The sequence below is a fragment of the Canis lupus genome, chromosome 10, assembly GCF_003254725.2.
Source record: "Canis lupus dingo isolate Sandy chromosome 10, ASM325472v2, whole genome shotgun sequence".
NCBI lineage: Eukaryota > Metazoa > Chordata > Mammalia > Carnivora > Canidae > Canis > Canis lupus.
The window spans coordinates 37,508,127-37,531,356 of record NC_064252.1 but is presented as its reverse complement, the minus strand read 5'-3'; the positions used below and the strand labels follow the sequence as shown (position 1 = coordinate 37,531,356).

The following is a 23,230-nucleotide window of genomic DNA, read 5'->3' as shown; positions in this document are numbered from 1 at the left end:
TTCTTCAATCATTTCTAACCCCTTTCAGAGTGGGTCAGATGGGGCACCCAAATGGAAGAGGATGTGAGAGCTGAGTTTTAATGGCACAATTATAAGGGCTGACAGGGAGGCATACACGGCCTCTCAGCAAATTGCAGAGTATTGAAAAGTAGATAGAGGGTGACTACACCCTCACCCCTGACCCACCCCAAATTCATTTCCTTACTTCTTGCTTGACTTCATTTCACACCTCCATCTCCTCTATACACACACATGCACACACACACATCCAGCTGCCTGTAAAGTGCAGTACAATTTACAAGGGCTTGTTAAGAAATACTGGGACCCCAGAATCCTAGATGTGAAGAAAAGAAGAGCTAACTAACAGATCTAATGGTTCTCAATCTCCTTTTCTACTGGAGGCTGGCAATGGGGAATAAATCCCTAAATATAGAAACTTTAGTTTCAATTGTCAGATGTAAACATTCAATAGGGTCATACCTGAAGATTGGAACAGAGCCGTAGAGTACTTTAAAAAACCATGATCCAAAAAAATAAAATAAAATAAAATAAAATAAAATAAAATAAAATAAAATAAAATAAAATAAAAAACCATGATCCTGGGTGGTCTATTCTATTGGAAGCAGGATTTCTGCCAAACTTTGGATCATCAGAGGACAAGGTTGAGCTCCAAAGACTTGGCATAAACCCAATAACTTAGTTATTCCAATATATTTTAACTGTGTACCCCTACCTTAAAAAGTAGCACTTGTGTGTATTTATTTTTAAATAAATATTTGTATAAATATTTTACCCCACCTCTTAAAACAAAACACCATATATGTGCATCATAAAAGAAAAGCACAAAGGATCAAACTTTTATATTAAAAGTAAATATAAATAGAGGTTGTTGTGCTTCCTTTCTGTGCTTCAAAGGATCACTTTGGAAAATCTGCTCCAGACAAGTGTTCCACGGTTCATGGGAGAGTTTGGTCGCCATGGGAAGATGAGACTGTTGTTTGGAAGGTGAAGTTTAAGCCAAGCATAAAGACTGGGAAAGTACAGCCGGGTGAGAGGACACTCCCGTTTGGGGGTAGGGAGTGGCAAAGGAGCTCTGGGATCACTCCCACAGAATAGATGCTACATTTATGACAGCAAAACTGATTCTGTTTGCTGTGGATTATCATAACTGGAATCTGAATATATTCTTCTTCTCAGAAAAGTCTGCTGTAAATACTTTGTCAAGCTAAATATGTAGGCAGAAGACAACCAGAATGTAAGGTGAACAATATTTATATTTATAACATAAACCAATAGGATATACTCACCTTTTCATGGTTGACTCAGATTGAAAAGGTCTCTTAGAGGAAACACTAACCCTATCCTTTTATCTCACCAATTTAGGCTAAGGTGGTAAATAAAAACTTGGGAAGTCATAGGAAAGGAATGATCCATCCCTAAATTTAGGAGTTCTTTGGAATTCCAAATCAACTGGACTGAAACTTAACAGAAAGGTTGTCCCAGAGGGAGACCAGGTACTGTGCATATATTTTGTTTTCTCTCATCCAGGGAAGTAACATGGATTTCTAAGAAAATATATTTTATGCATAATACACAAAAAAGATAGTCCTGTTGGAGAGATATATTTTTAGAGTTTTCCTGAGAATCAAAACTAGTAGATTGATTATGGAGAATTGGCTTGTGTGATTATGGAGGCTAAGAAGTCCCATGTGGCTATCTGTGAGCTGGGAACCTAGGAAAGCCAGTGGTATAATTCAGTCTGAATATGAAAGCCTGAGAATCAGGGGAACTGATGGTGTAAATCCCAGTCCAAAAGCTCAAGAAGATGAGATGAGATGTCCTACTCAAACATGGAGGCAGGGAAAAAGGGGCAAAATCTTCCTTCTTTTGTTCTATTGAGAGCTTCAATGGATTGGATGATGCCTACCCACACTGGGGAGGGCAACCTACAGATGCCACTGATTCAAATATTAATATCATGAAGCGCACACATATATCTAGAAATGATGTTTAATCCAAGCATCTTGTAGTCAGTCAAGTTGACACAGAAAGTTAACTGTGAGGCAGAGCTGGCTCTATGGTAACCTATGCAATCCTACAGAGCTCTGAGCTGGGAAGGGCACCGTGTTTGGCTTAACCCTCTATCATATTGAAATTCTTAATAATTTTTTTGTACACATTTAGTGTTATTGTAACAAAGCAACTTGTACACTTTTAACGTTTAAAACTGACCATCTTTCCTTTCCAGTGAAACAAAAAGAAAATTTAAAAATAAACAGGAACAAAATTACAATAGAGAATGTCAATTCCAAATAAGATCCTACAGGTTCTGCTGATTCTCCCATCGAGTGGCAGGGCTCAAGTCATCATTAGGAGAGATTTATTTTAAAAGTGTCATCTTAAACTGCAGGGATGCCCGTTAAACCTCACAATTAAACATGCCAAAGGAGAAGCCATGTTGTCAGAATGCCCACCTAACCCACCCAAACATCTCAAACCCACCCTTTGCTGACCTTCTATAACCCCATTTTTCAATGTTTTTTTCCCTTTTTTTAAACAAGAGAAAGTAGACAGGTACATGTTGGTAAATGCTAACTGTCCATATTCACATAGAGACACAGTGTAAACTCTGAGCCCAATATACAGAGAAAGGAGGAAAAAAGCTAGAATTCTATGCACTACTACACAGGGGCCTAGCACCCTCCAGCTTCCAGCAGAGCTAAAGGAGCAGAAGGTTTTTCTTTTTTCCCCACAGCGCACGGTGGTGTTGATTCCATAAAGTTTTTGTTGAGACAGGAAGGAATAAAAATGAATTTGGAACAGAAAGGGGTAGGGATTCTTTTCCTGCTGTATTCTGCCTAAGGTACTTCCCCCCAAAATAAGTTGAGAACAGTGGTATAAAGGGAGAGAAAAGAGACTTCAAAAAACAGGGCAAATGAGCACAAGAGGAGGGGGAAAAAAAAAGAGATGCAACTTGCTCCCAGGGACTGTAGAAAATTAAAAAAGGAAGGTTGGAATCAGTGTTCCATTAGTCATCTTCTCCTTCATCCTCCTCTCCTTCCTCTCCCTCATCATCTTCATCTTCTTCACCTTCATCCTCATCTCCTTCTTCATCAATATCTTCCAATCCTCCTCCTTCTTCTTCTCCTTCTCCTTCTCCTCCTCCTCCTCCTCCTCCTCCTCCTCCTCCTCCTCCTCCTCCTTCTTCTTCTTCTTCTTCTTCTTCTTCTTCTTCTTCTTCTTCTTCTTCTTCTTCTTCTTCTTCTTCATCATCATCATCATCTTCTTTTCCTTCTCCTTCTTCATCATCCATATCAGGAACCAAGTAGTACTGTAATGGATTTGGCCAAATATCATCTTTGATGACCTCTCCTAACTCATCTGCACTTGCATCAGAATGGTCAGTAAACCAGGTGATTTCAGTGGACTTTGACCATGGATCAGCACTTTCATTCAGATGAAATTCTTTGGAGAGAACTTTATTTTCGAAGTAAGAGTTTTCATCAAAATAAAAATCTATTCCGTAACCTGATTTAATATCTTCAAATTCTGTCACTTCTACTCTTGTCAAATAATGCAGCTCCTCTTCATCCTCCTCCCCAAGCAGTGCAGACACTTGTGGATGGTTGACAAATGTTGTTGCCCCAAAATTGGAGATTTTGGCGATCAATTCTGACCTCTTCTGAAAAAATGGTTGGCAGAGTTTGTTATATTTCTGTTCTACTTTCAAAATCCCCTCACTGCTTGTTCATTAAGTCTGTCTATTTCATTTTGTACTTCATCAATATGTTCAATTGCTTCTTGTTGTTCCTTTTCTCCCTTTGGCAAGTGCTGAGAGGTCGATGTCTCCTCTGGCTTGGGGGCAGGAGGCAGCCTTGGTTTCTTCGTTTGAGGTGCGAGCGAGGACTGGCACTTGGGGGCCAGGCTGTGAGGAAACTTCACAAAGTGGGAGAGGGGCACGTTAGGAAGAAGCTCCGATTACTCCTTAATAATTTTTGAACAAGGGGTCCTGCATCTTCATTTTGCATTGGGCTTCACAAGTTATGTGGCCAGTCCTGCTTCCTAGTCATCTTGCCTCCACATACTGCCTTCTGACCATTCTTTATTGCTCTTTACAGTTCATTTATTTTTTTTAATCTTCACTCTCCCCCTTATTATCTGCAAATCCTACACTTATTTTTTGTTTTACATTCAGACAAAGCAGTATCATATGTGGGATCAATGTGAGCACAGTAATCAAATCAGTAAAAAAAAGTAGTCATATCAGTTTGACTTAATTTTGAACTGACGTGGCCAAAATTGTGAGAAAAACAATATGGATAGCAAAAAATTCAGACTTTACCATAATAAACCAAGATGTTGTGGAAACTGACAGGCTATGTGTAACATTTGGTTGTATTTTAGTTGACTTATACTCAGTTTTGAGAGCATGTATTATCTTGAGTCTTAAAAAAAAATTAAGTACAGCAGCTTATCAATCCTCTAAGACTGCCTTGATATAGCTTGCTACTAAATTAAGTGTCAAGAGTTTTGTTAGAAAATTAGGTCCTTTGTTTCTAGAACACAGGTAAGGTGAATGAGGAGAGAGCAAGTGGGATTGCCAAAAGCAAGAAGAAAACCAGATTTTTGTACTGCTTGCCTTTAACACAGTAATTTTCCCTAATTGTGGTGTTACTGAGTCTCTGGAGGAAAAGAGAAACAGAGAATATGTCAAGCTGTGTAACTCTTCTCAAATAAATAGCCAGTGCTATCAATCTCCCCATTCGAGATGAACAGCTAGTGAATACTAATGGCTGTGAGACCCACATCATTGATCTTCATCAGGCGAGTCTATTATCCTTTGTGAAGTTCCCGGGACTAGCCAGGACACTGCCTCCCCTTGCAACCTACCCCTTCCTCTCTCTCTCTTGCCTGGAACTTTTATTTTGACTTTTAAGTCATTCTTCAAGGCAGTGACTTTGGTGGCAAAAGTCTAAATGTGGTAGGGAAATGGGATGGAAACCTGAGGACTTACTGCCTCCAGAAACAGTGGCCTGTGCTTCACTTCTTGACAAAGTTTGAGCTAAAAGCATACCAGATACTGCAAGTTTCTTACCCTGGCCCAGTATCTCAGTTTCATATGGTCCTCACACAATAATGTTTAGAAAGGCAGCTTTAGCAGTCAATACCTTTTATTATCCCAATCTTGAAAAAGGATGATTAAAAAAACTACAGGTGAATTTTACATAAAAGTGTGAAATGACTTTCCTCTCCTCTGGTTCTAGTTGCAGATTTCTTCTCTAGAAAATGAATTGACTTTGGAATGGCAGATTCAGATTTTCATCCTGGCAAGGCTGAGCAAATTTCAGAGGGTGGCAGGTACTGGGGTCTGCCTCAACTCTGTCCTGCTTTAAGCTCTTCTGCTTGAAACTGATTAGCCACGTAAGTGCCTGTTTGCTGTGTAAATATGACATTCTGCAAGTTTTTCAACCAGTTTGCTGCCCAAAGGCTATCCCATAGGGGAACTTTGGAGCCACTAGTAAGGTAGGCTCAATTTTTTTTACTAATCTAAGTTTCAGTTTAACCACTATAAATCTAGGATTAAAAATCCCTATCTTATATTTTCTATGAAGACTGAATAGGGAACATTCATGGAAGCATCTAGTACAATCCTGAGACAGGATTCTCTCTGTTTTCTTTGCAATAAAATGACAATTATAAGACCAGGCACTGCAAGTCTGTGAAATCTGTGGATCTGACAGGCTGTCAATGTGTTGTTAGGAGTGGATTTCCTATATAATCTGCAATGATCCCTTCATGATCCTAAAGGTATTATCAAATTTTATAAAAATATTGCCTAAATTCAGCATAGAATTCCTTCTCCACACAAAATATACTGTATATAATCACGTGTGTGTGTGTGTGTGTGTGTGTGTATGGTGTTCCCACATCTCTCTTATCATTGTGAACAGGAGTCACAGAACAACATTCCTTCTGCAGCTACAAGTGTGATGTCCCTGAAGATCCTTCATTAGAAGGATTCAAGGCTCAAGAGCTTATATATTTTATGAGGAAAATGGCATTTGGAGGACCTGCTTTATGTTAAGGCATAGTAACATATGAGGGAAACTACAAGGACTTTTAAAAGTAGTTTGATATCCATTAAAGTGATGATATCACACTGAGAGGCTAGACATTGGCATTTTGCATAGCTGAGAATTACAGAGCGGGATATGTGAAATTAAATGCATTATCATCTCTTGTTCACTAAACCTTTTACCTCGAAATTGGGTTTATTTTCCTTAATAGATTGATGGAATGATTTATTTTACCTAGAATACTAATGGAACATTTCATTGTGTGCCCATGGTCTTCAAGGGCTTTCTAACTTCTGTCCCCAACCCGTTGACATCTCCTTTCTTGGTTCCGCCGTCTTACCCACTCAAGTCTAGGGCTGAAGGGCTTTTTTTGTTTTTTTTTTCAGTGAAGTATAGTTGACTCTCAATCTATATTAGTTTCAGATGTACAACATAGTGATTCAATAATTCTATCCATTACACAATGCTCACCACAAGTTTAATCACCATCTGTCACCTAAAACACGACGACAATATCATTGACTATATTCCCTGTGCTATACTTTCCATCCTCGTGACTTATTTGTTTAACTGGAAGTATGGACCTCTTACTCCCCTTCACCTATTTGTCCCATCTCTCTCACTCACCTCCCCTCTGGCAACCACCACTTTGTTTCTGTGCATTTAGGAGTCTGTTTCTCTTTTCGTTGTTGTCGTTCATTTGTTCATTTGTATATAGTCAGGCAGAGAAAGACAAATGCCATGTGATTTCACTTCTCTGGGAAATCCAGGGCTGAAATTCTTGATACTACACCTAAAGCAGCACTGCAATTTCCCCCACCCTTTCCGTGCCCTGCACTGTGTCTGCTCTTAGCCTTTTCCGGATCCTGTGTCTTCTCTGCCACTACTTCCTGACCAGATATTTTCATAAATTCAAACAAGCATTCCCATGATTCTGGGAGAAGTTGTGTATGGAAGTGCATCTGTATTTACGAGGTTCTGCACAAAAGATGCCTGCAGTCAGGATGGTCTATGGCAGCGCTGGGTGGGGATGACTGTCCTGTGCTCTGTGGCTCAGTGTGCAGTGCTCTTTCCCTTCTCCCCTCCTCCCTCTAGAGGGTGTCCATCACCTCCACTGTCAGCAGTTTCCTGGTGCTGTTCCTTTGACATTTAATCACCACACACTACTTTCCCCCACTGTTCATGGATAGCTTCTGTCGTTGTTGGTTTCCAGTTCTAGATTTAAAGTTTATTAAGCTCACATCTCATTAGAAATTGCATCAGCAAATGCTTCCCTATGTAGTCAAACAGGCTGCATTTCAAACTCAACTTGCTTTTAATGACTGAGCTGAAAAATCTGGGAAAACACCATTCCCAACTTTTTGGCTGTATGCAGTATTTATGATACTAATTATATTGTCTTTCATTTTGCTGAGGGTCACAGAGACAAAAGCCATTAAGATACATTGGATCTGATATAACTTCTTTGCTCCAGATGGCAAGATTAATTAACATTACTTAATTAATGTATGGATTCCAATAAAATTGTGCCCCCTTCTTTTCTGTTTCTGTCACCCTTCTCACTACATTTTAGGCTCATGTTTTATTCATTTACTTATTATTTCTATTCCCGTAGCCTACTCCCCACCCACCCACCATGGCAAACTATTCTAAAGTGGGTGTTCGGTGAGATTCAGGTTGTTTTGCATCATTCTTGTAAACTATGTATAATTGTTTATGCATATAAATCTTAAACTAATGAAAATAGCAAATTGATGTCAAAAGATTGATCTGATTCTCAATTCCCCCATCAGCATTCCTTTTTCCAGATCCAGCTATACTAGGAAGCATACAGCTGATGTGCTTCTTCCAGGTGCTGTGTAATGCTCCATCACTCCCAAACTGTACTTGCTGGCTCCGGCACTTGGACACACAGTCTGCCTCTACCTGCCAGCACCAATCCTGGGGTTCTAACACCTTAGACTGTCTTGTTCTCCACCGTCAGTCTGTAAAACCTTTAAGATATTTTCAAAGGAAAGTTCATTTTAGTTCACTTAAGATTTTAGAGTCCTCAGGTCAAAACAGTGAACAGAACATTGGATTTTTAGAGATCAGTGAAAACAAGCAAGTCAGAGTACAGCTACGTAACCCTGACGATCACTTTTCATAGCGATCAGTCCTTACAGTGAGTTCACCAGTCCTTAACTGTGTCTGAATCCCTTCCAGCCTCATGCAAAGAAAAGTTCTAAGCTATATTTGTTTTCTGCTTTTTTTTTTTTTGGTCACTGAACTGCTTCTGGTGGGGTCTATGGCTGCCTTAGGAAGCTTCTTAGTCTCCTGATCATCACTAGCATGTTTTTGTTTTACTTCTGTGCTCCCAGGCCTGTTCTGAGCAATGAGAGGTGAGGCTGGTCTTGCATACCATCTTTCCAGTGGGGACACTTGCATAAGTAAAAGGAACACTATGCACAGTGAGGCTGGGTTCTTCTAAGCAGGACAGGACAGGGGTGGGGAGGGGCACTCTATTATTGAAAGGCTGAAAAAAAGAAAAAAAATAAAGAAAGAAAGAAAGGCTGATTTGAGCCCAGGCTTTACATATTGAACGACTTGGCTTGCAGTACCTTCCAGACCAAAAGGCACACAGAGGAAAGAAAGTTCAGAGGTTGGGACAAAGTCAATCAGAGAAAAACTTCCGGCAGAGTCGGGGTGTCCCTCCCATTACACCACACAAGCACTTGCCGACTCACCTGTCTTATGTACACTTGGCACTTCCATCCTCCTTCCTTCCTGGATCCTGTAGCTGGGGGAAGCCAGGTCTTGCTGATACTGCGCTCCCCAGAGGAAGTGAGAACAAGCGGTTCCAGGAGATGCTCAGCTGTGGGTCCCCGTGGACTTGGGCCTGGGAATGAGTGTGGTTGTGCTCGTGTCCACATACCCAGTGGCTCTGCGTAGAACTGGGGGCAGTTTGGCTGAGGCATCCGGGGTGGCGCACAGTCCAGGGTGAAGCTGACAGCTTAGCAGATAATTTAATCTATCTCCAGCTGGACTGACTTTCAGAAGAGTCACATATCTCTTCATTTCTTAGAATCTTATTCTCACAACCCTATTCTTTTCTCATCGTTTCATAAAAACAACTGGGACACGTTCCTAAAACAATGGATTCCCAATACATTATTCCTATCTGATTAATCAAGCTTCCAGTTTATCTAGATTTGTCATACGTTGGAAATACCCTCTATGGAAATACCCTCTATACTGATTAATCTCTGTTTTCCCAGACAGAAATGGCTTTCTTGTCAAACTGCTCAAACATATGACTGAAGATTTACTCGCATATCTGCTGGTCTTCAATCCGTTGGAGGGTGTGTGTAAGGCAGTAAATTCCTTGGCTCACTGGCTCACTTGAAAAGGCACAAAGTGTATGTGTTGGGGGGTGGGGGGACCTAGGTGGCTCAGTTGGTTAATCATACACTCTTGATTGCAACTCATGATCTCAGGGTCCTGGGATGAAGCCCTGCCAAGCTCCACGTGGGGCTCCACAGGGATGGCAGAGTCTGCTTGCTCCTCTCCCTCCCTTGTTTGTGCTCTCTTTCGCTCTCTGAAATAAATAAAATCTTTAAAAAGCTACAAAGGGGATCATGTATACTGGGTAGTTGGAATGGTGTAATGGTGGCGACTGAAGTATTTTCTTTGTCTTTTTCCATCTGGCAGCAGCTAAGGGGTGACTTTTTGTTTTACTCTGCAAATCTTACCATATATTTTTGGAACATCCCAAGAAGGGTTCAAATACATGTACTTGGACAACAGGCAACATCCACTGCTCCTTTTCCTTTCCCTTCCATGATGCGGTCTGGCAACCTGGGAGGATGCCTCCCTTCTCACAGCCTTGCAGGGGTGTTTGCTGTACCTTTGTGCCCTCTCCTGTGGGGGCCTCTGACCTTGGATTATGCTGGAGACTCAGTGGCTGGTGGCCCTGGGAAAATGCCTCCCTCCTGACATGAAAACACACCATCTGTGCCATACCACCACCAAGAACCAAAAGGAAAGCTGTGTATAGTCCCAAAGTACCACTGAGATTTGAGTGCTAACACTATGATTTCAGGTTCTCTTTGCAGCTCTTCTTTTCAGAGAGCTCAAATGGATGTCTGTGGAGATTGGCCTAAGGGTCAACCTTTGGGCAGACATCACATTGCTGTTCTCACTTTTTCTGCTTTCAAACATCTATGTGCGCATATGTCCACTGCTTCCATCAGAGGTTCTTTCTCCCCTCTGGGCCACAGTGGTTTTGCCACATACACAGCAGTTATCCATACACATCCTGGAGAACCGCATTTAGTTTCAACCATGGGTCTGTCACTTACTGCATGGCCGTGGATGAATTCCACAGCCATTCTGCATCTTAGTCTCCCTACCTGCAAAGTGTGGATAATAACAGTGCTTATCTTATAAGGCTGCCTCAAGTTTTAAATTGCTTATCCATATACACAGAATTTAGAACAGTGCCTGATTTATAGTAAGTCCTCAGTGGATGTTAGCCACTCCCTCCTAGAGTTCTAGAAGGAACCCATTTGTATTATACAATCATCATAATAGAACTGGGATTGAAAATACAAACCCAGGAAGATTTGACTAGGAGAAATTCAGCAAAAAGCTAAATCAATTGAAGAAGCACTTTGTAAAGACCTCTGTTAATTTTGGAATTGCAGAAACTGAAAAAAGGGAGAATTACATTTTTCTTGCTCAGCAAGTAATATCAAAAGTATAGCAGCAAATGCTATAGAATAAGAACCATATTACTATGGTGATGATTTTTAAATTTCAGTGAAGTAAAAAATGGTACTATTGGATCACCACATACTTGTGAATTCTTGAGCTCCACTTCTGCTGTTCTTTCTGTGCTCTATGATGCACTATGATGAATTATACAAGATGGGACACCAAGAGATATGAATTGAAGTTACTTAAGGGTTCTGCCATTAGATCAATGCACTTTGTACCTCTGAGCTTTCATTTGTCTTGCAAAAGTTGGTAATAATAACATGACAGCTGCTACACAGACCTCATAGGAAGGTTGTACAGGTCAAGTAAGGATTTGTATATGACTATGTTTCTTTTTTATATACATGCAGATTTTATTTGCTTATTCATGAGAGACACAGGGAGAGAAGCAGAGACACAGGCAGAAGGAGAAGCAGGCTCCCTGCAGGGAGCATGATGTGGGACTTGATCCCAGGACTCCGGGATCATGACCTGAGCCAAAAGCAGATACTCAACCACTGAACCACTTAGATGCCCAAATGACTATCTTTTTTCTTTTTTTTTCTATTCTTTTCTTTTCAATTTGTTTTATCTTTAATACATACATTCAATAATTTTATTATTTTTTTACGTTCTTAAATTTATTTTCAATTTGCCAAATTACAGTATAACACCCAGTGCTCATCTCATCAAGTGCCCTCCTCATTGCCTGTCACCCAGTTACCCTCACCCCCGCACCCATCTCCCCTTCCATAACCCTTTGTTTCCTTCCCAGAGTTAGGAGTCTCTCATGGTTTGTCTCCGTCTCTATTTTTTCCCACTCAGTTTGCCTCCTTTCCCTTATAATCCCTTTCACTATTTCTTATATTCCATGTATGAATGAAACCATATGATGATTGTCCTTCTTCAATTGACTTACTTCACTCAGCATAATACCTTCCAGTTCCATCCACGTCGAAGCAAATGGTGGGTATTTGTCCTTTCTAATGGCTAATATTCCAGTGTGTATATAGACCACATCTTCTTTATCCATTCATCTGTCGAAGGACATCGTGGCTTCTTCCACCATTTGGCTATTATAGACATTGCTGCTATGAACATTGGGGTGAAGGTGTACAAGCATTTCACATCTGTATCCTTGGGGTAAATCCCCAGGAGTGCAGTAGCTGGGTCATAGGGTAGCTCTATTTTTAACTCTTTGAGGAACCTCCACATCGTTTTCCAGAGTGGCTGTACTAGTTTGCGTTCCCACCAACAGTGCAAGAGGGTTCCCTTTTCTCCACATCCTCTCCAACAATTGTTGTTTCCTGTCTTATTGATTTTCACCATTCTCACTGGTGTGAGGTGGTGTCTCATTGAGGTTTTGATGTGTACTTCCCTGATGGCCAGTGATGCAGAGCATTTTCTCATGTGCTTGTTGGCCCTGTGTATGTCTTCTTTGGAGAAATTTCTGTTCATGTCTTTTGCCCATTTCATGATTGGATTTTTTTGTTTCTTGAAGTTTGGTAAGTTCTTTATAGATCTTGGATACTAGCCTTTTCTCTGATGTGTCATTTGCAAATATGTTCTCCCATTCTGTAGGTTGTCTTTTTGTCGACTATTTCTTTTGCTGTGCAGAAGCTTTTTATCCTGATTAAGTCCCAATAGTTCATTTTGCTTTTGTTTCTCTTGCCTTCATAGATGTATCTTGCAAGAAATTACTATGGCCAAGTTCAGAAAGGTGGTTGCCTGTGATCTCCTCTAGGGTTTTGATGGATTCTAGTCTCACATTTAGATCTTTCAACCATTTTGTGTTTATCTTTGTGTATGGCATAAGAGAATGGTCTAGTTTCATTCTTCTGCACATGGCTGTCCAAATTTCCCAGCACTATTTGTTGAAGAGACTGCCTTTTTAAACGTGGATAATCTTTCTTGCTTTGTCAAAGATGAGTTGACCATAGAGTTGAGGGCCCATTTCTGGGTTCTCTATTCTGTTCCATTGATCTATGTGTCTGTTTTTGTGTCAGCACCATGCAGTCTTGATGATCACAGCTTTGTAACACAGCTTGAAATATGGCATTGTGATGCCCTGGCATTGGTTTTCTTTTTCAATATTTCCCTGGCTATTTGGGGTCTTTTCTAATTCCATACAAATGTTAAGATGATTTGTTCCAACTCTTCTGAAAAAAGTTCATGGTATTTTGATAGGGATTGTATTGAATGTGTACATTGCCCTGGGTAGCATTGACATTTTCAAAATATTTATTCTTCCAATCCATGGGTATGGGATGTTTTTCCATCTCTTTGTGCCTTCCTCAATTTCTTTCAGAAGAGTTCTGTAATTTTTAGGGTATAGATCCTTTACTTCTTTGGATAAGTTTATTCCTAGGTCTTTTATGTGTTTGGGTGCAATTCTAAATGGGACTGATTTTTTAATTTCCCTTTCTTCAGTCTCATTGTTGGTGTATAGAAATGCCACTGATTTCTGTTCATTGATTTTGTATCCTACCTCATTGCTGACTTTCTGTATGTGTTCTTGCAATCTTGGGGTGGAGTCTTTTGGGTTTTCTATATACAGTATCATGTCATCTGCGAATAGGGAGAGTTGGACTTCTTCTTTGACAATTTGAATGCCTTTTATTTCTTTCTGTTGTCTGATTACTGAGGCTAGGACTTCTAGGACAGTAGCAGTGGTGAGAGTGGACATACCTGTCATGTTCCTGATCTTAGGGGAAAGGCTCCCAGTATTTCCTCATTGAGAATAATATTCACTGTGGGCTTCTCATGAATGGCTTTTAAGGTGTTGAGGAATGTTCCCTCTATCCCTACACTCTGAAGAGTTTTAACCAGGAATGGATGCCGTATTTTGTCAAATGCTTTCTCTGCATCCATTGAGAGTATCATATGGTTCTTGTTTTTTCTCTTATTGATGTGATCTATCACATTGATTGTTTTACAAGTGTTGAACCACCCTTGCATCTCAGGGATAAATCCCACTTGGTCACAGTGAATAGTCTTAATGTACTGTTGGGTCCTATAGGATAGTAACTGGTGAGAACTTTTGCATCTATGTTCATCAGGGATATTGGTCTATAATTCTCCTTTTCTGGTGGGGTCTTTATCTGCTTTTGGAATCAAGGTAATGCTGGCCTCATAAGAAGTATTTCCTTTCTATTCTTCAAAACAGCTTTAATAGAATAGGTACTATTTCTTCTTTAAACGTTTGATAGAATTTCCCAGGGAAGCCATCTGGCCCTGACTTTTGGGAGGTTTTTGATGACTGTTTCAATTATCTCGCTGGTTACTGGCCTGTTCAGATTTTCTATTTCTTCCTGCTCCAGTTTTGGTAATTTGTGGTTTTACAAAAATGCATCCATTTTTTTCTAGATTGCCTATTTTTTTGGCATATAGCTGCTCATAACACGTTTTTAAAATCGTTTGTATTTCCTTGGTATTGGTTGTGATCTCTCCTCTTTCATTTGTGATTTTATTAATTTGAGTTTTTTTTTCTTTTTAATAAGGCTGCGGCTACGGTTTAACTATCTTATTAATTCTTTCAAAGAACCAACACCTGGTTTTGTTGATCTGTTCTACAGTTCTTCTGGTCCCTATTTCATTGAGTTTTGCTCTAATCTTTATCATCTCTCTTCACCTGCTTGGTTTAGGCTTTATTGGCTGTTCTTTCTCCAATTCCTTTAGGTGCAAGGTAAGCTTGTGTATTTGAGATTTTTCCTAGTTGTTTAGAGGGGGACTTGTATTGCAATGTATTTCCCTCCTAGGACTGCTTTTCCTGTATTCCAAAGATTTTGAATGGTTGTATCTTCATTTTCATTAGTTTCCATGAATCTTTTTAATTCTTCTCTAATTTCCTGGTTGACCCATTCATTTTTAGTAGGATGCTCTTTAACCTCCATATGTTTGAGTTTCTTTCAAATTTCTTCTTGTGATTGAGTTCTAGTTTCAAAGCATTTTGGTCTGAAAATATGCAGGGGATAATCCTAATCTTTTGATATCAGTGGAGAGCTGATTTGTGACCCAGTATGTGGTCTATTCTAGAGAAAGTTCCATGGGCACTTGAGAAGAATATGCATTCAGTTGCATTCAGATGGAATGTTCTATATATATCTGTCGAGTCTATTTGGTCCAGTGTGTCATTTAAGGCCCTTGCTTCTTTGGTGATGCTCTGTTTAGAAGATCTGTCATTTGTTGAAAGTGCCATGTTGAAGTCTCCCAGTATTAGTGTATTATCTAAGTATCTCTTTACTTTGTTTACTAGTTGATTGATATACCTGGCAGCTCCCACATTAGAAGCATAAATATTCATGATTGTTAGGTCTTCTTGTTGGATAGACCCTTTAAGTATGATATAGTGTCCTTCTTCATATCTTACTACAGTCTTTGGTATAAACTCTAATTTACCTGATATGAGGATTGCTACCTCAGCTTTCTTTTGATGATCATTTGAATGGTAAATGGTTCTCCAACCTTTCATTTTCAGGCTGGAGGTGTCCTTAGGTCTAAAACGAGTCTCTTGTAGATAGCATATAGATGGGTCTTGCTTTTTTATCCAGTCTGATATCCTGCATCTTTTGATGGGATCATTTAGCCCATTCACTTTCAGAGTAACCATTGAAAGATATGAATTTAGTGTCATCATTTTACCTATGTAGTCTGTTTCTGTGGATTGTTTCTCTGGGCTTCCTCTTTCTTTTACAGGGTCCCCTTTAATATTTCTTGCAAAGCCAGTTTGGTGGTCATATATTCCTTCAGTTTTTGCCTATCTTGGAAACTCTTTATCTCTCCTTCTATTCTGAATGACAGTCTTGCTGGATAAAGTATTCTTGGCTGCATGTTTTTCTCATTTGGTACCCTGAATATATCCTGCCAGCCCTTTCTGGCCTGCCAGGTCTCTGTGGAGAGGTCTGCTGTTAATCAGATATTTCTCCCCATATAAGTTAAGAATCTTTTGTCCTGAGCTGCTTTAAGAATTTTCTCTTTGATGGGGACGCCTGGGTGGCTCAGTTATTGAGCGTCTGCTTTTGGCTCAGGGTGTGATTCTGGGATCCAGGATCGAGTCCCACATTGGGCTTCCTGCATGGAGCCTGCTTCTCCCTCTGCCTGTGTCTCTGTCTCTCTCTGTGTGTCTGTCACAAATAAATAAAATCTTTAAAAAAGGAATTTTCTCTTTGAAATTTGCAAATTTCACTATTAAATGTTGAGGTGTTGAGCAGTTTTTATTGATTTTGTGGGGGTCCTCTCTATCTCTTGGATCTGAATGCCTGTTTCCTTCCCCAGATTAGGGAAGTTCTCAGGTATGATTTGTTTATATATACTTTGTGGACCTGTCTCACTCTCAGGCTCTTCTGGAACCCCAATTATACATAAATTCTTCCTTCCCAGGCTAACATTTATTTCCCTAAGCCTTTCCTCATGGTCTCTTACTTGTTTTTCTCTTTTTTCCTCCAGCTTCCTTCCTTTCCATCAACTTGTCTTCTATGCCAATCACTCTCTTTTCCACTTCATTAGCCCTAGCAGTTAGGACATTCAGATTGGATTGCATCTCATTTAATCTATTTTTAATTTCAGCCTGATTAGATCTCAGTTCTGCAGTAATGAAGTCTCTAGAGTCCTTTATGCTTTTTTTCCAGAGCCACCAGTAACTTTATAATTGTGCTTCTGAATTGACTTTCTGACATCGCATTTGAATCCAAATTCTGTAACTCTGTGGCAGAGAATATTGCTTCAAGTTCTTTCTTTTGTGGTGACTTCTTCCTTCTAGTCATTTTGTCCAGTGCAGAGTAGCTGTATGAGTGAGTTGAATCAAAAATATCAACCACAACTAAATAAAATACACCCTAGATGATTCCAAAGAGGTCAGAGACCAGAAAATAAAAGAAAAAGAATAACAGAACAAAATGACCACTAAAGTGAAAAAAATTTTTAAACAAAGTAGTAAAAATAAAAAAAATACCAAAGAAGAAGAATTAAAAAAAAAGAAAAGAAAAGAAAAGAAAAAAGGGGGGATGATGGTGGTGAGGGAGTGTTAGTAGAGAGAGAATGTAGTCTCCCTGAGGGGTCCTAAAGGGTGATCCTCCTGGTTCTGAGTGTATTAAGTTCTGTATGTTAGAAGATACTCAATCCCAAATTTATATAAACCAGCAATACTTATATAAAGACTCAACATCAACCACAAAAACATAAACAAGATAAAAGAGGGGGACAGAATGAGATGGAAGAGAGAATATAATCTCACAGAATGAACCAACATGGTATTCCACTTGGTTCTGGGTGTATTTTGGTCGTGTGTTAGAAGATACTAATTTCCACCACTGTAAGACACAATGAGACAGAAACAAAACAAAACAAAACAAAACACCAAATACCCATATCTCATATATTTACCAAAATTAAATCGAATATGTTGAAGGGAATGCAGAAGTGAAAAATATATCTAAGACATGTAATTGTAGAAATAAGAAAGCCAAAAAGGAAAAAAGTTAAAAATGAAGAGTTGGTAAAATATTTTAGTAAAGGTGGGAAAAGAGAAAAAATATTGGAAATTTTTAGCCTGATGTAAAAATGAGTCATTATGAATGAAAAGGGGGGGGGGGGACCCTCTAGCTGTATATACTATTTTCCCTCAGTCCTGAAGCTTTCCAGTGCTGCTTGTTCAGTAAATTTGTCTTTCCCTTGTTCTACCGCAGTTCTTCTGGGGGAGGGGTCTGCTACACTGATTCTCAGGTGTCTCTGCCTGGGTGGAGATGCCCCACCCTCCCCACCTGGTGCCGGGCTCAGTGTGAGTTGTTTATCCTGCAAAGTCTTTGTTCCCTAGTAGCCCCACCTCTCCCAGGCACAGGATGAAACAAAGAGGAAAAAAATGGTAGTGGGCAGATTTCCAGCTCTGGAGTCATCTCTCTGTGAGTAGCTAACTGCAGTTTCCAGTCTGCACTGGCCTAGATGCTCCTGGGGCCTGCCTCTCCCAAAAGAAACAGAGGATAGCCACCTCTGTCCTTTGCCAGGATCTAGGGTAAAGGGAACTCTGGGGCCGACCTGCATAACTGACTGGCTTCTCCCAAATGCCCCAAGCGCTGTGGTGCCCCAGCCCTTTACTGAGATTGGTCCACAGTTTGCGATGAGATTTCTCTCATGCACCCCAGTCTTATAGTAACTCTGGGAATCTTGAAGCTTCACTGCCCTTCCTGTGATTCTGCCCAATTTCCCTGAAAACTCAGGCATGGATTTTTAAAGTTCTCCCTTGTCCAGGGCTGGGCTATTGTGTCCTTGAGGCTTTCGCTGCTCTGCTTTAGTCCTCCTAGTTGCTGTTCCCCTCCCCCACTTTATTTCTTTTTTTATTTTTTTCGCCTTCTTACCTTGTTAGAAGTGAAAACTTTTCTCTCTGTAGCATTATAGCTGTTTTCTCTTTAAATTTCAGGTTGAATTCATAGGTGTTCAGAAAGTTTTTAAAGTTATCTAAGTAAGTTTGTGGGGCCAGGTGAGTTAAGGACCCCTACTCTTCTGCCATCTTGCCAGTCTCCCATGACCTTAGTTTTTTAAACATGAAGTTTTTTTTTTTTTTAAGAAGAATTGTCTTCAGATCATACTTCTATCTCACTACTTCTTCATTAGAAATTTTTATAATCCCCCTTTTAAAAATATAAGTCAAATCTGTAATCCCTATCCAGCCTCCAAGACCTTCAATAAGGAGACCCTTACTATCTCTCTGACCATGCAGTCCCAGTCAATCCACTCATCCTATTGTTCCCTCTTATTCAGCTGAATCATACCCTATAAATGCTTACCATGCAGCACACTACTCTGCAGTCATTCTTTACCTTCTTTACAAAGTTCTTTTCCATACTTGATCAGCATGAACATTGGCCATTTGTAGTGTTTTGCATTAATGTCTCATGACAAGAACATATTTTTATTCCCCACACCTTGACACCTTGTACACGAGGAAACTGAGGCTCAGGGGAGGCCAAGCCAGTGCAGTTGGTTGTAAAGACAGCTGAGGGCTAACCTTATCCTCTCTGGAGAACACACTCAGAATCACCACCTTTTATTGTCTGTGGAGACTTTTCCTGAATACAACTTCTTTTTGTCTATGTATCTCCGTGTTTGCTGACCATCTATTCTCTGCCAGGTGGAAGGGAGGTCATCCAGAACACACTCTGGTGCATGCTGGAGAGTCCTCTGATGTGTGAGATGAGAGTTCCTTGTATTTCAAGGTAGTCCATTGAATTATGGGCCTGCTATAATCACAGAAAAGAGTTTCATCCTGTAGAACACACCCTTTTCTTGGTTAAAAAGCCCTAAATCTGTCTTCCTTAATAATAGTGAATCCACTTCACCACTCCTTTCTATGGTAAGCTCTTTAAATAGCTGAAAGCTCTCGTAAATTTTCTCATTAAATATGCTCTTATATTTTGAATGCCAATTTTGAGCCAGATAGTCTATTAAATAATAACAAGAAAGATAATGGCTGACATTTATTGAATATGTCCTGTGTGCGCAGCATCTGCTATGGCTTTTCACGTATTAACTTGTTAAATCCTCAGCACACCCCATCTGGACCTAACCACCAGATGTCTTTTGTTATCAATGTCACTCATGCATCAACTGGCCTGACCATGAACATGATACCCAGATAGGAGGAGAGAATCAGTAAAGAATGGGGCCCAGGGTCCATGAGTACTGGACTCTTATGGCTACTGCCACCAACTGAGATTTCACTGACCTTCCTAAAGGGCACATCCCACACATCTTCTAATGAAACGCAGACCCATACTGCTCTCTGGTCAATGCTCTCCTTTGTCAGCCACTGTGCACAGAGTGCTTTCCACAAATTTTCTTAGTGCTTAAATTTTACAAATGGAAAAAAGAGACTCTGGAAAATTAAGAACAGAGTCTGAGGTGATATAGAGCTGCAGATCTAGGATTCCAAGGCTGACCCTCCAGTTGCTCTCAGGAGCCCATCCTCTGCCCATCCTGCATGGCTGAGCTGTCCGGCTTAATAATGATGAATCCAGTGTAAACCTTCTGCCTTTTTTCTCACTGCTTCATGGATTTGCCATTTCCATATACTCTTAAAGACAGGTTTCTGCTCCTTGCAGATATTTTTCTGTACTAGCACGGAAAAATTTCTATTAGCCACAATAAGCACAGTGGTAGGCAGGAAACAAGGATACAATAAATTTCTGTTGATTGGAGTTAAGGAAATAGCACTGTTCTCTGCTTTCTTTTGTTTTATATGCAGGAAATGTCACTGTCCCAATCTCTAGCTCAATAGTGTATACTCAGAAACACAAAGTAAAATTTTAAAATTACCCTATTAGTGTGGGTCAGTTTCTCTAGAACAGTCTCTTTTTTGCTGCATTAATAACTTGCTAGTGTTTTAGAAGACACAGAGGTGCTAATGAGGCACTAATCACCCCCCACACACCCTTTTAAGCAACTAATTATGACTAACAGCTATGAAGCTATATCAGCTTTAAAACCTAATTAATGCAACCTATGAAGAAAAATGATTAATGAATATAGTCTGTACATAACTTAATAAGAAAAGGTCATGGCGGCTATCGAGAGTAAGATGTTGAAAATGTTGCAAATTGCAGAATGGTTTTAGCTCAATCTGTTATTTGAAATAAAAAGAGATGTCTTCATATCTCGTTTTCAGAGGCAATCGGGAGATTCAGCCAGCACTCCACTCCCAAGGCCAAGGGAATCTTTGAAAATGTAAGCATTTCTCTCCTTGGAACAGTCAAGGATTTCTTTCTCTCTGCAGGGTTGGTATCTCATTTGCAAGTTTTAAGAGAGCTTTGCGAGCTTGAAGGGTTTGGGACTCTGGGGCAGGAATGAACCAGGAGCTTACGTTTGTCCCCCTCGGTGCTGCCATCTAGATTCTGTGCCTGCTTAATGTCCTTTGCAATGACTGATTGCATAACTGCCCTTTGGCTACATATTAACTATTTTTTGACTTCACGATTTCTCTCGGTTTCCACTGCATGCTCACCATTAAGTTTCCACAGTGTTTTTGAATGATAACATAGCAGCAGAATACAAAAGTTAATAGGAAATTATCCTTTTCTAAAAGAATTGAATGAATGTGGTATTTTTACTTTAAGCTTTGGATTTTGTAATAGCTTTCCCATCACACTGGTCTTGAAAGATAACTCACACAGCTAATAGGCAGACGTGCCCAGGGCTCACAACACAGAGCATGCTTCCATTCCTGCTACCTCTGTCAAGTTTGTGGCTGTGTAAATGCCACTGGCTTGCCACCAACCTCTAATGTAGAGCCCTTCTCCCACAGGAGCGACCCCCACGGAGGAGGTTGCATCCATGTTGAGTATACAGAGGTGTTCCCACTGGGTGCCCCCAGCTCCTCCTGGACCCCCACTGCCCTGCAGGGCACCTTATCTGTGGCTGGCAGTCCCAACATGCTGAAGCTGTGCACTGGGTGGCTGCTGCTCAAATGGAGAATGTGTTGTTGATTACTTTCTACCAGCTCAACAGATATGTTCAGGGAACAAATCTTAGGCCACTTATGTGATACCCAAGCCAAGAAGTTGTCACTAAAAAACATTTCCTCCATAACCTTGGAATTTATTAATCCATATTCTCAAATTCTATGTGTGCCATATTTGGAATTATCTGCTTCACCCCTTCAGCATCTGATGCCTCTGTTATATCAATAATTATTCTCTGCTACTGCTTTACTCCCTTTCTAGGTCAGCCTGAAAGATTCTGGCAATGATTTACATGTCAGTGATTGCTACATCCTATGTTCGCTACATGTTCAAACATGAGATGGCCAGCTTTTATATAACTATGATCTTTATAGTATTAAACATAAAACATGCAGGTGTATTTTACTGTGTGCTTATTTATTCACATATGTGCAATCACAGCACACTGCCTCTACCAAAGTATAAGAACCTTATCTTTTACCTGCAGGTTCAATATTTAGCTATCGGTAGATTGCTAAATTTTTGAGGGTGGATAATATGTTTAACCCTATAAGTTATAGCACTGTCACATTGTTAGCACTATATAATGATCTCAAGTGAATCCTTTAACTATCAAAATAAAAAGAATTCCATTATTGCTCATAAAATGTGTTTAAGGGCATGAATTAGAGCCGAACTTCTCAGGCCTGAGTCCTGTATTAGCTGCATGACATTGAGCAAGTTATGAGCTCTTTTTGCCTCTGTTTTCTCTTTTATAAAATTGGGAGAGTAGGAGTACATATATAATAGCCTTGTAAAGATTAAATGACTTAATACTTGCAAAGCACTGAACACATTGCCTGCCAAGAATAAGAGCTTAAAAATGTGAGCTCTTGGGTTCTCACATGATTTACACTGATTGTTTTAAGGTGACTCTTTTTGTTTATTTGTTTTTTTGGAAATTATGACTGGACACCCCAGAAGAAAAGAAAGAGAACAAGAAAGCATGAAACATTGAACAGAAGGCCATGAAGCAAAGCAAGATACCAGTATCAGTATCATAAATTGAATACTCTGGTCTAAAACATCAGATGAATTAAGGGCTTTTTCCAAAATGTTCCTGATTTCAAATATTCTTTCTGGTCATTCCTATAATTCATATATTTGAAATGATGTTCTTTGTAGCCACATCCATAGAAAACTCCAACTCCAAATGAGAGCTATGGTCAGGAGCAGGAAATTACATTTAGGCATACAGTAATGAGGATGCTGAAGCAGATCCACAAATCTTAAAGGAGTTTGACCACCACCAACAGGGCACACAGGCAGGCTAGGATCAACCCTACCACCCTACAAAGTCTTCCTTTCTTTTCTTTCTACTGGGACAATCATTTGCTAAGAAAGAAGGCTGCAAGTCACAAGTCACTCTCACCTTATTAGTCAAAAGGTGCTAATGGGCCAGACAGACCCTGACAAGCAGACCTTGACTACTAAAGCTTCTGTTATATATTAGAAATGATGTCATTGTTTTTCAATCAATCTTCCTATTAACAGGTGTCATGAAAAAAAAAAGTTAAACATTTTAAAAACTGAAAACATGGGTCTTTTTCTATCTCACACTTTACCAGGCAAGGAATGGCTGCTTTTTGCTTCATATAATGTATTTTCTGCATCAAAGCCATTAATCCACAATCCCAAAAGTCTGAAAAATCTATCCTGACACAAGAAGCCTAAAATAATCAACTTCTTTTGGTGCAAAATCAGTGGAGTACAGTCTAATGAATATTTTATATCTTAGTTTCATCCATGTACTGGTATAAACCTTTAATCCTCAATCTTCCCTCTCATTTAGGGAGGGCTTGTGGAAAGTTTTCAAAATCAGGATTATATGGCCTAATGCTAAAAGTGGTCGATGCTCTCAAAGCATTTAGCTATTTGCACTGCAAGAGAATTGGGTTGCTTAGGCACACAGTAAGTGCCAGATCCTGG

The 23,230-nt window shown here is 39.9% G+C and overlaps 1 long non-coding RNA gene and 1 pseudogene across 1 annotated transcript; one reads left to right on the top strand and one right to left on the bottom strand.

Moving 5' to 3' along the window:
- Positions 1 to 392: 392 nt before the first annotated feature.
- On the bottom strand, positions 393 to 10,447 carry LOC112675240 (protein SET-like; annotated as a pseudogene).
- Positions 10,448 to 16,796: 6,349 nt separating this feature from the next.
- On the top strand, positions 16,797 to 21,679 carry LOC112675106 (uncharacterized). The gene is made up of 4 exons (XR_004803180.2): positions 16,797 to 18,267; positions 18,937 to 19,021; positions 20,470 to 20,528; positions 21,524 to 21,679. It is a non-coding gene; the product is annotated as an uncharacterized LOC112675106 (long non-coding RNA).
- The last annotated feature ends 1,551 nt before the right edge of the window (positions 21,680 to 23,230 follow it).